Source organism: Chlorocebus sabaeus, chromosome X (assembly GCF_047675955.1).
Source record: "Chlorocebus sabaeus isolate Y175 chromosome X, mChlSab1.0.hap1, whole genome shotgun sequence".
In the NCBI taxonomy this organism is placed as follows: domain Eukaryota; kingdom Metazoa; phylum Chordata; class Mammalia; order Primates; family Cercopithecidae; genus Chlorocebus; species Chlorocebus sabaeus.
This window is the reverse complement of record NC_132933.1, coordinates 66,385,854-66,401,833: the sequence shown is the minus strand read 5'-3', so window position 1 is coordinate 66,401,833 and position 15,980 is coordinate 66,385,854. Positions and strand designations below refer to the sequence as shown.

The 15,980-nt window shown below is 36.1% G+C and overlaps 1 protein-coding gene across 6 annotated transcripts in view; it reads left to right on the top strand.

Annotated features, from left to right (window-relative positions):
• The window catches only part of DACH2 (dachshund family transcription factor 2), a 676,255-nt gene that overhangs the window by 407,161 nt on the left and 253,114 nt on the right, over positions 1 to 15,980 (top strand). The window lies entirely within an intron of this gene.

Genomic DNA, 15,980 nt, shown 5'->3' with positions numbered 1-15,980 from the left:
AGGGACTTTGCGGGCACCTAGTCTGGGCACTCCAGCAGCCCAGACAGAGCTCCTCCCAGACAACCAAGAGGAAAAGAGGGGAAGGGAGAAAGAGATGGAGACCTGTCATCGGGGCCAATGACCCCGCGAAGAGGGAACAGCAGTCTGTGCATGGGACCCAGTCGCGGATGAAGCCCAGCAGGCCCCAGCTAGCCGCGGAGTGCGGGCCGGCCAAGCCCATGCCTACCCGAACCCCGCCAGCCATGGGCAGCCCCGGCTGCCACTGGCGCCTCTCCCTACACACCTCCCCATGAGCAGAGGAAGCTGGTTCTGGCCTCAGCCAGCCCCAGAGAGGGGCCCCGCTAGCGCAGCTGCGGGCTGAAGGGCCAGAGCGGCCAGAGCGGACTCCGAGGTGGAGGAGGCACCCAGAGTGAGCGAGGTCTGCTAGCACGTTGTCACCTCTCAAAACCAACCAAGATATTCTGCAGTAGGTGAATGGGTAAATAAATTGTGGCACATCAAGACAATTGAATATTATTCAGTGCTAAAAGAAATGCAATATCAAGCAATGAAAAGACACGAGAGTAGCTTAAATGAATATTACTAAGTGAAAGAAGCCAATTTAAAAAGGACCCCATACTGTATTATTACAATGGTCTGACATTCTGTAAAAGGCAGAACTATGGAGACAGTGAAAAAGAGTTTGGGGGGAATGAGGGATTAATAAGAGGATCAGAGAGGATTTTTAGGGTGTCAAACTATTCTGTATAATACTGTAATTGTGGAAAATGTCATTATACACCGCCAAATCACATAGAATACACAGCACTGACCGTGAACTGTAATATAAACTCAGGGTTTTGGGTGACTAAGATGTGTCAATATGGATTCATCAATTGTAACATATGTACCACTCTGGTATGAGTGACTGGGAGCCAGGAGGGGTGTTGTGATATATGGAGTCAGGTGGTGTATGGATCTATACGTTTTTCTCCATTTTTCTGTGAAGAGAAACTTCTCTAGAATAAAGTCTATTGAAAATCAAAACAAAAGAAGTCAATTTGCTATTAAAACTTTTAGTAGTTGGTGTTAATTAACATATGAGTGGAGAGGAAGATTAAAGTGGAAAGTTACCGTGAGCGAGTGAGTTACCTGTTTTTAGAAAGGTAATATCAAACCTTCCTAACTTTTCTATAGATTATATGGATGAAAAAGTGAGGTGTGAAATGGCAAGGTGTGAAGGAAGTTCTTTTTTCATTCATGTTTGCCGCCTTTGTGTTGGATTCCTGATGCACGAATGGGGCTGTGTAGAGCTATATGCTAGACACTACTACTTAATAAACATGACCATTCCTTTTTGTTATTTTGTTATTTAAAAAGATTGATATGTGGGTAGTAAAATAATAAAGGGAATATCAAAAATCCAAAGTTATGGAGACTTTGACTTGGGAAGAAATTAGTTAAGTCTGTCTTGATTACTTCCGATTTTACCGTCTGTATATTTTCTTCTGCTGTGGTTCTGTTTATCTCCTATCTTCTGTACAGAAGCTCCTCTGTATCTGAGCAGATCTAAAGCTCACAAGGTTTTACATAAACACATTTGTTTTTAAGTCTAATGTGACAGACAAGATTTAGCCCACAGTCTTTACATGCATTTTTACCAAATGGTACTGTGAGTTGGTCCTTCAGGGCTTGGAAATCAGGCAAACTGTTCTCTTCCTTGCTAATATTCCTTTCACCAAGCATCTTTTCTCAAAGTAAGTTAGATTTGGTTTGTGATAATAACGTGTTAAGTCAGATAATGCTCATTGTTGACGAGCTTCACAATTGCCCCAGGGAACTTCTTAGCAGCCCACTTTAATGCTGTACAGATCTAATAGCTTTTGAAATTACGAAGCCATTCATGACTTGTGACAAAGGTGTAATTAGAAGCACTTTCACCATGCTTAACCTTTAAGTTCCAACCATTTGCATTATCAAAAACAAAGTAACCAAACCGAATTGAAATGAAAATATATCATTTCTAATAAAAAAGGAGGGAATGATCAAATACCAACCCAGATCTCTCACCTAAGCTCCAGATTATACGTTTACCCATCTACTGGGTCCCTACGTGTCCAAAATGTGACTTTAAATTCGGCATTTTGAAAGTCAAGCTCATCTTCACCCTCAACAATTTATCCTTCTTCCAAAACTATAAAAACCCTAGAAGAAAATCTAGGCAATACCCTTCAGGACATAGGCATGGACAAAGATTTTATGATGAAATCTCCAAAAGCAGTTGCAACAAAAGCAAACATTGATAAATGAGATCTAATTAAACGAAAGAGTTTCTGCATAGCAAAAGAAACTATCATCAGAGCAAACAGACAATCTACAGAATGGGAGAAAAGTTTTGCAATATATCCATCTGACAAAGGTCTAATATCCAGAACCTACAAGGAACTTAAACATATTTACCAAAAAAAAAAAAAAAAGAAAATTAAAAAGTGGGCAAAGGAAATGTACAGACATTTCTCAAAAGAAGAAATTTATATGACCAACAAACATATGGAAAAAGCTGAACATCATTGATCATTAAAGAAATGAAAATGAAAACCACAATGAGATACCATTTCATGCCAGTCAGAATGACGATTATAAAAAGTCAGGAAACAACAGATGCTGCAAGGTGTGGAGAAATAGGGACAATTTTACACTGTTGGTGGGAATGTAAATTTATTCAACCATTGTGGAAGACAGTGTGGCGGTTCCTCAAAGATTTAGAACTGGAAATACCATTTGACCCAGCAGTCTCATTACTGGGTATATACCCAAAGGAATATAAATCATTCTATTACAAAGATACATGTGCGTGTATGTTCATTGCAGCACTATTCACAACAGCAAAGACATGGAATCAACCCAAATGCCCATTAAGGATAGACTAGATAAAGAAAATGTGGTACATATACACCATGGAATACTATGCAGCCATAAAGGGGAATGAGATTATGTCCTTTGCAGGGACTTGGATGAAGCTGGAAGGCCATTATCCTCAGCAAACTAAAGCAGGAACAAATGAAATACCACCTGTTCTCACTTATAAGTGGGAGCTGAACAATGAGAACACATGGACACAGGGAGAGGAACAACACACCCTGGGGCTTTTGGGTGGAGGGTAAAGGGGGAGAGCATTGGGAAAAAGAGCAAACGCTTGCTGGGCTTAATTCCTAGTTGATGAGTTGACAGGTTCAGCAAACCACCATGGCACATGTTTATCTATGTAACAGACCTCACATCCTGCATGTGTACCCAGAAACTTAAAAAAAAAAAAAATTCTGTTTAAAATGCTCAAAAAGCTTTTGCTCATTTTAAAAATTGGGTTGTTGGTTTTATATTATTGTTTTGTAAGATTTCTTTATATAGTTTGGATGGAAGCTCTTTGTCAAATACATATTTTACAAAGATTTTGTCCCAGTTAGTCATTTGTCTTTTCCTTTTCCTAACTGTGTTTTTCAAAGAGCTGTAGTTTCCAATTCCAATAAATTACATTATACCAAATTTTTATTTTATAGTTTGTGATTTTGTGTTTTGTATAATACATTTTTGCGTAACACAATCACATAGAGATTTTCTACTGTGTTTTCTTATAGAAGTTTTATCATTTTTGCTTTTATATATTAATGTATGATCCACTTTGAGTTAATTATTTTGTGTGTTATGAGGTAAAATTTGAGGTTTTGTTTTCTACATGGATATTCAATTTTCCCAGAATCGTTTGTTGAAAATCTTTTCCACAGCAAATTACCTTGGCAACTTTGTTGGAAGTTCAATGACCATATAAATGTGAGTTTATTTCTGGACCCTCTATTAGGTCCCATGGGTTTTTATTCTTGATCTCACATCAGGACCCCACTGTGATGATTACTGTAGCTTGTAAGTCTTGAAATCGGGTAATGCAAGAGTTTTTTTCTTAAATTGGTAATCCTAGGTCTTTTGCCTTTCTATATAAATTTAAATTAAACTAATTAATTTCTTCTAACAAAACTTACTAAGAGGTTGTGATTGAAATTATATCAAATAAATAGATCAATTTGGGGAAAGCTACCATCTTAACAATATTGAATCTTCCAATGCATGAATATACATAGCTCTCCCTTTAAGTATTATTTTATTTCCTTCATAAAGGAATGCTTTATGATTTTTAGGGTACAAAACTTGCACATATTTCACTAAACTCACTCCTGTAGCTTTTTGATGCTTTGGAAATACAGATTTTTTTTTAAAACAATTTCAATGTTCAAATGTTTATTGCCAGTTTGTTGAAGTGTAATTTTTTGTTTATTGATGTTGTATACTATGAGCTCACTAGATTCAGCTATTCATTTTAGTAGCTTTGTGTAGAATTCTTAATCTTTTCTACATCCATGTTCATATTATTTAGGAATAGCACCAGTTTCATTTTTTTCTTTTTCATTCTTTTTCATTCATTTTCTTTTTCATTCATGTATATGCTTTACTTATTGTCTTATTTAACAGGATAGGACCTCCAGTACAATACTGAAATAGAAGTTGTGAGAGTACACATTCTTGTATTGTTCCTGGAAAGCATTTAGTATTTAGGTATTGAGTATGATGTTGGCTATAGGGGTTTTGTAGATGCCCATTTTCAGATTCATCATATATATCAGATTGTAGTTCTCCTAAACATGCCATACTGCTTCAAATCTCTGTTACTTTACATAACCTCATTTCTGCATTTGATTCAAATGTTGTGCCTAAGCTTCACCTAGCTAATTTTACACTTTTATTACTAGTCTCAGGAAGCTCTTTTTTTTTTTCAGCAAAAGCTTTAGTGATGTCACCTGATGCTCCCTCCTCCCACCCACCACTCTGTGCCCCATTACCAACTGTGTCATGTGTTCTTCCTTTGTCTTTGAAAAGTACCAGGCAAGTGTAGCCCTCCTTATGTTTACTAAATTTGTTTTCTTTTTGCTCTTATTTAACTTAGGTTACTGAGGTCTAGGGCTTTGATCTCTGCATTTTGAGTCAGTGCCCAGCACACAGAAAATGCTCAACAATTACTAGAATGAAAGAAGCAAAGGAAAGATCAAAGGAAGAGAGGAGGAAAGAGAGGGAGTGAGGAAAGAAGAAAGGGGAAAAGGGACAGAGGGAGAAAAGAAGGAAAGAAATAAGGGAAGAGTAGAAGGAAAAGATAAGGGCGTGGGGAGGTAAAGAACTTTTCAGTAAATATCACCACTGGTAATTTTAATTGGAGACAAGAGAACTGAAGAGTGCATGCTCCTAGAAGAGACCTGAATCTGACTTGCTTCTGCCATTCATATTAGAATCTGGAAACATTAATCTTTAAAAACATCTGTCATCATTAATCCTCTGGGGCTCTCCCATGCATTAGGAAGATTTACAAAAATAAATGATGTGAAGAAATTCAAAGAGATTGCTTGTTGGATAGCAGTGATATATCCCCTAGAAGCCATAGAGTTAGTTCATTGCTTGGCCTAGACCCATGCTACTGACACTCAGTCCAGGCTTGTATTGGCATCTCCTAAAATGATAGACTCTATAAATTGACCAACATCCACCTGTGTGATTATAGTTAAATAACTGGACTGAAATTCTTTCCTCCATAGGTTTTATTGCTCTCAAGAATAGCCATGCTGCCAAAGGAAAAATGTAATGCACTTACAAATATAGAGCAAATATTGTGTGCCTACTAATGCGGGATCTGGTCAGCAGCCTGCAATGCAACGGGGCTCTTTCTTTGTTCCCAGGTGGATCAGTAGGTCGAGAAATAATAGACACACACAAGATAGTGAAAGCTGGGACCAGGGGGGTCACCACCTTCTGGTCCCGTGATGCTGCCAATGCACTGGATATACCAGCATTTATTATTAAGTTTAGTGAGGGTGGGGATAGGTTAGTGAGGGATTTAGGTTCATTTGATTATGAGGTGAGATGGTCACATGGGGATGAAGTAATTCTTTAACATTGCATCTGTATGCAGAAGTACAATATACAGAGATAAGAATTTACAATATATTGTGTGCATCAGTAATTTCTAACAGAGCCTTAAAACAGAAACACAGTCATTCCATAACCTATGATTAGCAAGATATAAATCAGCAGTAACACTGGCAGCAAAAACTGGTTACAGATAATCAATAGAAAGAGGATGTGAAGCTAGACCACTGGTTAGACCAGAAATTCTCAGAAGGGAGTATGTCTTAACCCTAAAGAGGCCTAGAAGAGCTGTGGCAAGATGAGGGCATTTATAGCCTTATCTTATGCATATGAACAGGCACCCCTCATGCGTCTGTTTATAGGCTCTCCACAAGGGCCTCATTCCATTCCCAGAGCTATGAACATCTGCTTTTCTGGCATAGGAATCTTGGTAATGTGAAACCTCCCTGACTGCACGTCCATTCATAGACCCTCTCAAGGGGGAAGCACATCACACGCTGTTGGCTCATTCTGGCAGTCCAACCTGGCATTGTCTTTACACAATCCTGCTTGCAATTTTGTATTTACAATAATCAGGAGCATTTCATCTTTTATTCCATAGCAATAGTTTCAGGGGGTCTCCCTACAGCCTACTATGTACCTAATTCCACAATACTATTCAAACTGCTTCTGTCCAATTGTATGTCCTCACACAACTGGTTTTAATACCATGTTATCCCTACTCAGGCTGCAAATACTTTTATATCTTCTCAATACAGCCATACAATATGTGCATGTTTTAAACACCATGATCCCCTTAAAGGTGGTTTTAGTCATGACTCTTCTCCTCGTCATTAAAGAAAAAAAAATCAGCATATTCTAACCAAAGTGAAAAGCAGAGCATTATTGAAAAATCTTATTTTATGTTTGCTTAAGTGCTGAATATATCTATGTGACCCAGGTGTTTAGGAAGTATGACTTGGTACCTATTCTGATGTCACTTCTTCAGTTAGGGCATAATATTTTATTCTGCCATGATGCAATTGAAGTTATCCCAAAGAGTGGAGTAGAACTACTCCTCAAATTGGGTGGAATTTGTTCTCAAAATATACACGAAATTGTGATTACTCCAAGAGACCTCTGGTAATCTAAACCTGTGGCAACAACTTTTAGGCAGCTCTGTTCAAAGCAGGTCTTCTTTAGTAGCTATACAAACAATCTCTCTCAGTTGACCTAATTTTTACCAGTCAATTAAAACTGTGCATCACTAATGCTTACTGTGATGGCATTTAATTGGTGAAGGCTGTCTGACCCTCCATTATTATTACTCTGACCCATCGATCTTTAAAATTACAAACCCAAAAGTTCACCTATGAATCCTTCATATTAAGAAATGCATGTACCTCGGCATAGAGATACACATATGGCCATTTTTGAGATTTTCAGTATGTGGCTTTCTTTTCTTTTTCACACTTAATATGTACAGCCATTTATCTGTGCCTGGACAGGTATGGAGAGCTATACACATACATTCTGGACATTTACAACTTTAGGCATTTTAAATATTAAAATAAAGGAATGTATTGTTACATGTGACATTTTTGTATTGTTTATTAAATATGAGTTTCAAAGCAGGTTGGAAAATCTATTTTAATATGCCCTTATGCTGCAGCAATGTTTCAGTGAAGAAGGTCAGACTATTTTAGGTTCAGTCCCCTAAACCTGAACTCTTTCTTATCAGGAATACATCAAGTATTGATAAGCTGAGATGTGTACATTAGTTATTCTCTCTTTATATAAAATGTATTTGTTAGTAGCTCATGGGAATATATGAAATCTCAAGTTAAAAAATATCTCTCATGGTAAAACAAAAATAGCATATAAATATTTCTTACTAATTTATGATAAATATTTTACAGTTGTTCCTATATCAATATGAGAGATGGGTGAAAAATATCTTAATGGAAGGAAGAAATCTATTCTTTATGTGAATGTGGATCATTGGTTTGCTGGTATGTCAGGTTGGGCACTTGCTCATAAAGAACAGTGTTTCCATTATAAACATCATTTCAGTGAGTTAAAAAATAATCTATGAAGACTGATGCGAACTTTAAACTCTTTCTATAATAGATTTGGCACTTGAGAGCAATCTTTTATTTACAAATTTTAATGACCAAAAAATCAATCTGGCTTTCCTATGAGTTACAGTGAATTAAAAACAATTTGTTCATTATGTTTAGCTGCAATGGTGGGGGAGCTTAAAAATCCCAAAAAATGATCATGATTTCAATAAAAGTCGGAAAGTGATTATTCAGTTTTAGTTGCACTGTATATGCCGCTTAAGAAGGTGATTTAACATTGAAGTAAACTCTATGTAATTTGCAAATGAATTTTATGTGGTGCTCCTCACCTTTTTTAAAAATTCTCTGGAACTCCACTGTAACATAATTCTTCACAGATCAGAATTCTATAAAACATGAATTAATATTATGCCTGAAAGGGGGTATAGTTATTAACATAATAGAAGAAAAATCACATTAAAACACATTGAAAATACAAGGCTACTTGCATACATGCAAGTGCACAATAAGGACTGAAGGTCAATCATACTTTGATGTTACAGTGTGTCATGGTCAGTTCAGCTAGGTTTCACACCATACATGCAAAGTACATGTTGTAGAATTTTAGGAGAACTTAGTCCCATGGTCATAGATGGTAGCCTCCCCTCAACCAACACTTGTATTAATATGCGATACTAGTCACAGAAAAATGGACTGTATAAACTGTAGATGGAACAATTGATGTATTTACTAGTTATGAAAACTACCTACTGGTTACATATACGCATGTGCAGATGCACAGTGAACCCACAAGATGTTACATTTTGAAGTCTAATTTTCAAGAGAAACACAATGTATTTGTGATTATTCCTTTCTTCATCCATCCATTCATTTATTCAACAAATACTTAATGCCTTTTTTGGTCCAAGCACTATGATAAATATGGAGCATGAATAGATAAAGAAGATGACATTTGTCTTTAAAGAGCTTAAAATCTGTAGCAGTCTAAAATCAATCACAAATAGTCAATGCTGAATACAAATACTGTAAGAGAGAGGCAAAAAGAAGTTACATTACATTTTTGTGGGGCAATCAGGATATGCATTATAAAGGAGATATGTGAATGATAGATACAAAAAAATGATACCTGATTTTACCTAATATGCATTAATATATTTTACTCTAACTTTATAAGGGCATCGTTTTAAAAAGCATACATTTTTATTGGTGTTTGTTAAAATGTGTAATCTTTCCTTGAATTCAACATAGACTTCAACATGAAATATGTACAACATAAAATATGTGGAATGTTCTTGGGGTTAGGAAAGTTTTACTGCAAACGATTATTTCCAATCTAGCCATTCTGTTCCATCATCTGCAAAAGGGGTGTATTTCAAAACAACATTTAAAAATTTTCTTTTCAAAATCTCAGACTTATACCAAATACTATATACCATTCACTTCAATCATTATTGTATGCCATAGTTTGGATGCTTGTTCTTCCAAATATCATGTGGAAATTTGATCCCAATTTTGAAGACGGGGCCTACTAGGAGGTGTTTTGGTCATAGGGTCTGATTCCTCATGAAGAGATCAATGCCCTCCCTTGGGGGTGAGTTCTCTTTCTGTTAGTTCCCCTGAGAACTGACTGTTGAAAAGAACATGACACCTTCCTCATCTCCCTCTCTCACTTCCTCCCTTGACATGTAATCTCTGCACACACCAGCTGCCCTTTGCCTTCTGCTCTAAGTGGAAGCTACCTGAGGCCCTCACCAAAAGCAGATGCTGGCAACATGCTTCTTGTATAGTCTGTAGAACAGTGAGCCAAAAAACTACTTTTCTTTATTAATTACCTGATCTCAGGTATTCATTTATAGTAACACAAAATGAGCTAAGCCATTGTAATAACTATATTCAAGAAATATTTACTTTATACTATATGTCAGGTATTACAATGGGTAAAATACCTAATTTAGATACCAAACCAATGGCAGTTACTATTAATTTCATTCTCTAAAGATTTTGGGGATGTGCATTTCTTTGTTTCTGAGTGCTTGTGTGTGTGTTTTGTTTTGGAGCAAAACAGGAGGAGTTAGTCAAAATGGGAGAAAATAAGAAGTAGATATCTTTCAGGTTGTTTTTAATACGCTATTATAATTAATATTATAACCTTCTTTATAGCAAAATTCTCTATTATTTAGAATCCTAATCTACTGTGATCCTTCATTAAATTTTAACATTTAAATTTTTATTTTAATAATATGGTAGAAGAGGCTTATTACAGGATTTTATGAATATTTCAAATAAAAGATCTAAAATTACTTTTAGATTTACAGAAATGTTGCAAAGATAGTACAGAATTTTCCTCTATACTCTTGTGATATTGTAAAATATGTATTTGGTCTTTGATGATTTCCTGGCATACAACTACTAAAATCCTCAGACTCTCCAAAGTGATGCCTTTCTGTATTCTAATGAGTTGACATATGGCTGGCAGCCCCTGGGGGTCTAGTCACCAGAAAGACCAAACGATGATTGGAGGGTAAAACTTCCAGAGAGTGCACAAAGGCTGAAGATTAAGTTGATCATCATTGACCAATGGTTTAATCAATCATGCACACCTAATAATGTCTTCATAAGAGCCCAAGAGAGCTGGCTATGTAGAGCTTTCGGATTGCTGAACACGTGGAGGGTCCTGGAGAATAACATGTCCAGGAAAGGCCTGGAAGCTTCACACTCCTTACCATATACCTTGCCCTATGCAAATATTTGATCTGATTTTAGTATCCTTTGTAATATCCTTTATAGTAAACTGGGAAATGTAAGAATTTACATGAGTTCTATGAGTGGCACGAAGAAATTAATGAAACCACAAATGGGGAGTATGAGAACCCAAACTTGAAACCTATGGGCCAGAACCTTTAGAGGCCCAGGCTTGATTGGTGTCTGGTGGAGAGGTCAGTCTTGTAGGACTGAGCCCTCAATCTGTGGGATCTAATGCCATCTCCAGGTAACATCAGCATTAAATTGGAGGAAATTCAGCTGGTGTCACTGCAGAATTGATAGCTTTCTTCTTGTTGGAGAGAAATCCCCACACATTTGATCTCAAAACTCTGTGTTCATTGTTGTGTGGTGTGCGAGCAGGAAAAAAATAGTTTTTTTTTTTTTTTTAACCTCAGATATTCGAGTTTTCCTATTATTAGCATCTCAACATTACTATGGTATATTTGTCACTTTTGAACCAATATTGATACATTTTTTGTCACTAAAATGCATTATTTCCTCAGATTTCCTTGGTTATTAATTCGTATTTATTTGGTTTTGCCATTTCAAGAATGTTATATAATTGGAATCATAGAATATCTAGCCTTTTCAGACTGGCTTCTTTACTTAGTAATATGCACTTAAGATTCATCCATATTGTTGTGTGGACTGGTAGGTCATTCCTTTTGTATTTCCCAACGTTGTACGATGTACTATAGTTAAGCCTTTCACCTATTGAAGGACATCTTGGCAATCACCATATTTTGGTGATTATGAACAAAGTTGCTGTAAAAATTATAGTGGGGTTTTTCTTGTGTAGGTAAGTTTTCAGTTCGCTTGAGTATGTATAGAGGAATGTTATTACTGGGTTGTATAGTATATAATTGCTACATTCTCTTTCAAAGTGGATGTAGCATTTTGCATTCCCACCAGTAATGTTTGTTCTAGTTGACCTTCATCTTCGACAAGTTTTTAAAATCAATATATATATTTCTAAATTTTCGCCATTCTAACAGATATCGTGGTATTGTGACATGAATTTACTTTGCATTTCCCTAATTGCTAATGATGCTGATTATTTTCTATGTGCTTATTTTTCACCTGCATATATTATTTGGTGCAGTATGTGTTCAAGTCTATTGTTCATTTTTTAGTTGTTGGGTTTTTTTTTTTTTTTTTTTTTTTTTTGGACAGAGTTTCACTCTTGTTGCCCAGTCTGGAGCGCAATGGCGCAAATCTCGGCTCACTGCAATCTCCGCTTCCCAGGTTCAAGTAATTCTCCTGCCTCAGCCTCCTTGGTAGCTGGAATTACAGGGACCTGCCACAATGCCTGGCTAATTTTTGTATTTTTAGTAGACATGAGGTTTCACTGTGTTGGCCAGGCTGGTCTCTAACTCCTGACCTCAAGTGATCCACCCACCTTGGCCTTCCAAAGTGCTAGGATTACAGATGTGAGCTACTGCACCTGGCCACCACTTTTTAGTGTTTTTAAACTGGAGTTTTAAAAGTTCTTTATGCATTCTGTATATAATATATGTCTCTCAATAGGTGAATGGACAAACAAAAAAATACACTGTGGTACATCCATGCAATGAAATAGTATTTAGAATTAAATATAAATGAACTACCTACCAATCAATGCAATGATTTGAATTTGTGATTTGAAAATATTTCCACCTATTCTGTAGCTTGTGCTTTTTTATTCTCTTAAAAGTGCCTTCCACACAGCGAACACTATTAATTTTGATGAAATCCAATTTATTATTCTTTTCAGTATGGATCTTATTATTGTTTTACAATTTGATATAATTTATATTTTGCATAAAGTGTAAGGTTTAGGTAGATGTTCCTGTTGGCATATAGCTTGCAATTTTTACATATCATTTGTTGAAGATGATTGTTTTCCATTCAAAAATTAGTTAGCACTTTGCTTACACTGCTGTACCACCACAGCCGACATGCGTGCAGCCTGCCGTGCTGCCATGGCTGCTAGCACATGCAAGTGAGCACAGATTATACTGCAATGACTTTGATGAAATGCTTTGGCATGCACCACCCAGAGGAGTTTGGTGGCCAGCACACCAGGAACACCTCGGTCCCTGCAGTGCAGCAGGTTCCTAACCTTGAGGAGCCAGTGAACGAAGCTGGGAGCCCAGTACCAGCTCATGACAGAGCATGCAGACCAGGAGCTCTTACTAAAGTCTTAGCACACTAAAATCTTCCAGAAATGAAGCCTGTTGACTAAACCCCACCTCATACTGCTATCAAACCCCCAACAGCATCAAAGAAGATAAAATTTTAAAAATCCCATTCAAAGGATAGCAACTTCAAACACTAAAAGAACATTAGCACACAGAAATGAGAGAGAACCAGTGCAAGAAATCTGGCAACTTGAAAAGCCACAGCATCTTCTCACCTCTAAATGACTGCACTAGTTCCTGAGTAATGGCTCTTTACCATGCTGAAATGGTGTAAATGACAGAAATAGAATTCAGAATATGGACACAAATGAAGATTATTGAGATTCAGGATAAAATTGAAACCCAATTCAAGTATTCTAAAGAATAAAAACAAATTAGGAGATGAAAGATGACATGGCCATTTTAAGAAATAACCAAACTAATCTGATAGAACTGAGAAACTCACATCAAGAATTTCGTAATACAATCACAGGTAATAACAGCAGAATCAACCAAGCTGAGGAAAGAAACTAAGAGCATGAAGACTGGTTATCCAAATAAGTCGGTCAGATAAAACTAAAGAATAAAGAAAAATGAACAAAGCTTTTGAGAAATAAGGGATTATGTGAAGAGCACAAATCTAGCACTCATTAGTGCCCCTGAAATAGGGAGAGAAAATAAGCAACATGGAAAACATATTTGAGTATATCATCCATAAAAATATCCCCAGTATTGCTATGGATCCCAACATTCAAATTCTGAAAATGCAGAGAACCCTGTTGAATGCTGTACAAGATGACAATCCCCAGGACACATAGTTATGAAATTCTCCAAGGTCAACATGAAATTTTTAAAAATTAAAGGCAGCTAGAAGGAAGGGGCAGGTCACCTACAAAGGGAATCACATCAGGCTAACAGTACACCTTTCATCAGAAACCCTATAAGCAGAAGCGAATGGGGGCTTATATTCAACATTCATAAGGAAAAGAAATTCCAACAAAGGATTTCCTTTCTGGCCAAACTAAGCTTCATAAGTAAAGGAGAAATAAGATCCTTCTCAGACAAGCAAATGCTAAGGGAAATTCTACCGCCATATCTGCCTTCTAAGAGATCCTGAAGGGATGCTAAATATGGAAAGACCACTACCAACCACCTCAGAAACACACCTAAGTACATAGATCATTGACACTATACAGCAATCACACAAACAAGTCTGCATAATAACCAGCTAACATCACAATGACAGCGAATCCACACATGCCAATATCAACCTTGAATGTATATGGGCTAAATGCCCCAGCTAAAAGGCACAAAGTGGAAAGTGGGAGAAATAAGTAAGACTCAATGGTATGCAGTGTTTGAGAGATGCATCTCACATGCAATGACACCTGTAGGCTCAAAGTAAATGGAGCTTGGAGAAAACTCTACCAAGCAAACAGAAAACGAAACAAAACAAAAAATTAGGGGTTGCTCTTGTAATTTCACATAAAGCAGATTTCAGTACAACAAAATGTAAAACAAAAAAAAAAAATAAAAAAATAAAAAAATTGGCATTACATAATCGTAATTGGTTCAATTCAACAAGAAGTAGTAACTATCCTAAATATAGATACACCCAACACAGGAGCACTCAGATTCATAATGCAAGTTCTTAGAGACCTATGGAGACATTTATATAACCACACCATCATTGTCAGTGGGAGACTTTAACACCCCCACTGAAAGTGTTAGACAGTTTATTGAGGCAGAAAACTAACAGAGATATTTAAGACCTGAACTCAGCACTTGACCAATAAGCCTACCCTAAAACAACAGAATATACATTCTTTTCATTTACAGATGGCACAGACTGTAAAATTTACCGTAAAATCTGTCATAAAAAATAATTCTCATCAAATTCAAAACAGAAATTATACCAACCACACTCACAGACAACAGTACAATAAGAATGGAAATCAATACTAAGGAAATCTCTCAAAAACATATTACTTTACATTGAAATTAAACAACCTTCTCCAGAATAACTTTTGGGTAAACAACGAAATTAAGACCAAAATTATTTGAAACCAATGAGAAAAAAACACAACAAATGAGAATCTCTGGGAATTAGCTACAGGAGTATTATAGAGGAAAATATATAGCACTAAATGCCCACATCAAAAAGTTAAAAAGATCTGAAGTTAACAACCTAACATCACACCTAAAGGAACTAGAGAAACACAAGCAAACCAGCAATATAGGTAGCAGAAGACAGGAAATAACCAAAATCAGAGCTGAAATGATCAAAATTAAAATGCAAAAATAAAAAATAAAAAAGAGTAATGAATTCAGGAGTTTATTTTTTGAAAGAATAAATAAGATTAATAGACTGGTAGATAGATGAATAAAGAAAAAAATCCAAATAAACACAATCAGAAATGATAAAGGCGTATTTCCATTGACCTTACAGAAATGTACACACACACAAAAACCCTCACATAATGAGCATCTCTATGCACACAACTAGAAAAAATCAGATTCAAAGATCAGATCCACCACTTATTGACTAAAACTCTAAGCAAGTCGATCTCCCTGAGATTCAGGTAACTCACCTCTAAATTAAGTATTACAATACCTACTTGAAGAATCATTGTGAGAATTAGATAAAATATTTTTAACATACTTAAAACTGTTCCAGGAAATGCTGTTCAAGCTTAAGAAAAAAATTCTGCATTCATAGGTAAAACATATAGACAAATAATCAATCTAAAGAATGGTTTATGGTACTTAGTTGAGAGGATTAGGGCCCTTTTTAATCCTATTGCAGTCACCACTAACAGAATCTCCCGAAATCTCCCTGGAATACCCCCAAATGACAGAAAAATGTAAATGTTTACCTCCAGCAGCTTCTTGCTATAAGTGCAAAACTCCATTGAGTCTTATTTTATCTTGAAAAATCCATGTGACTCTTATATTCTGTTATAGAATTGTATTTGTTTTAATATAAAAATTATATGTTAAACTATTTAGCAATTATACCAAACGCAAATATTTTAAGGATGTACTGATGAACAAA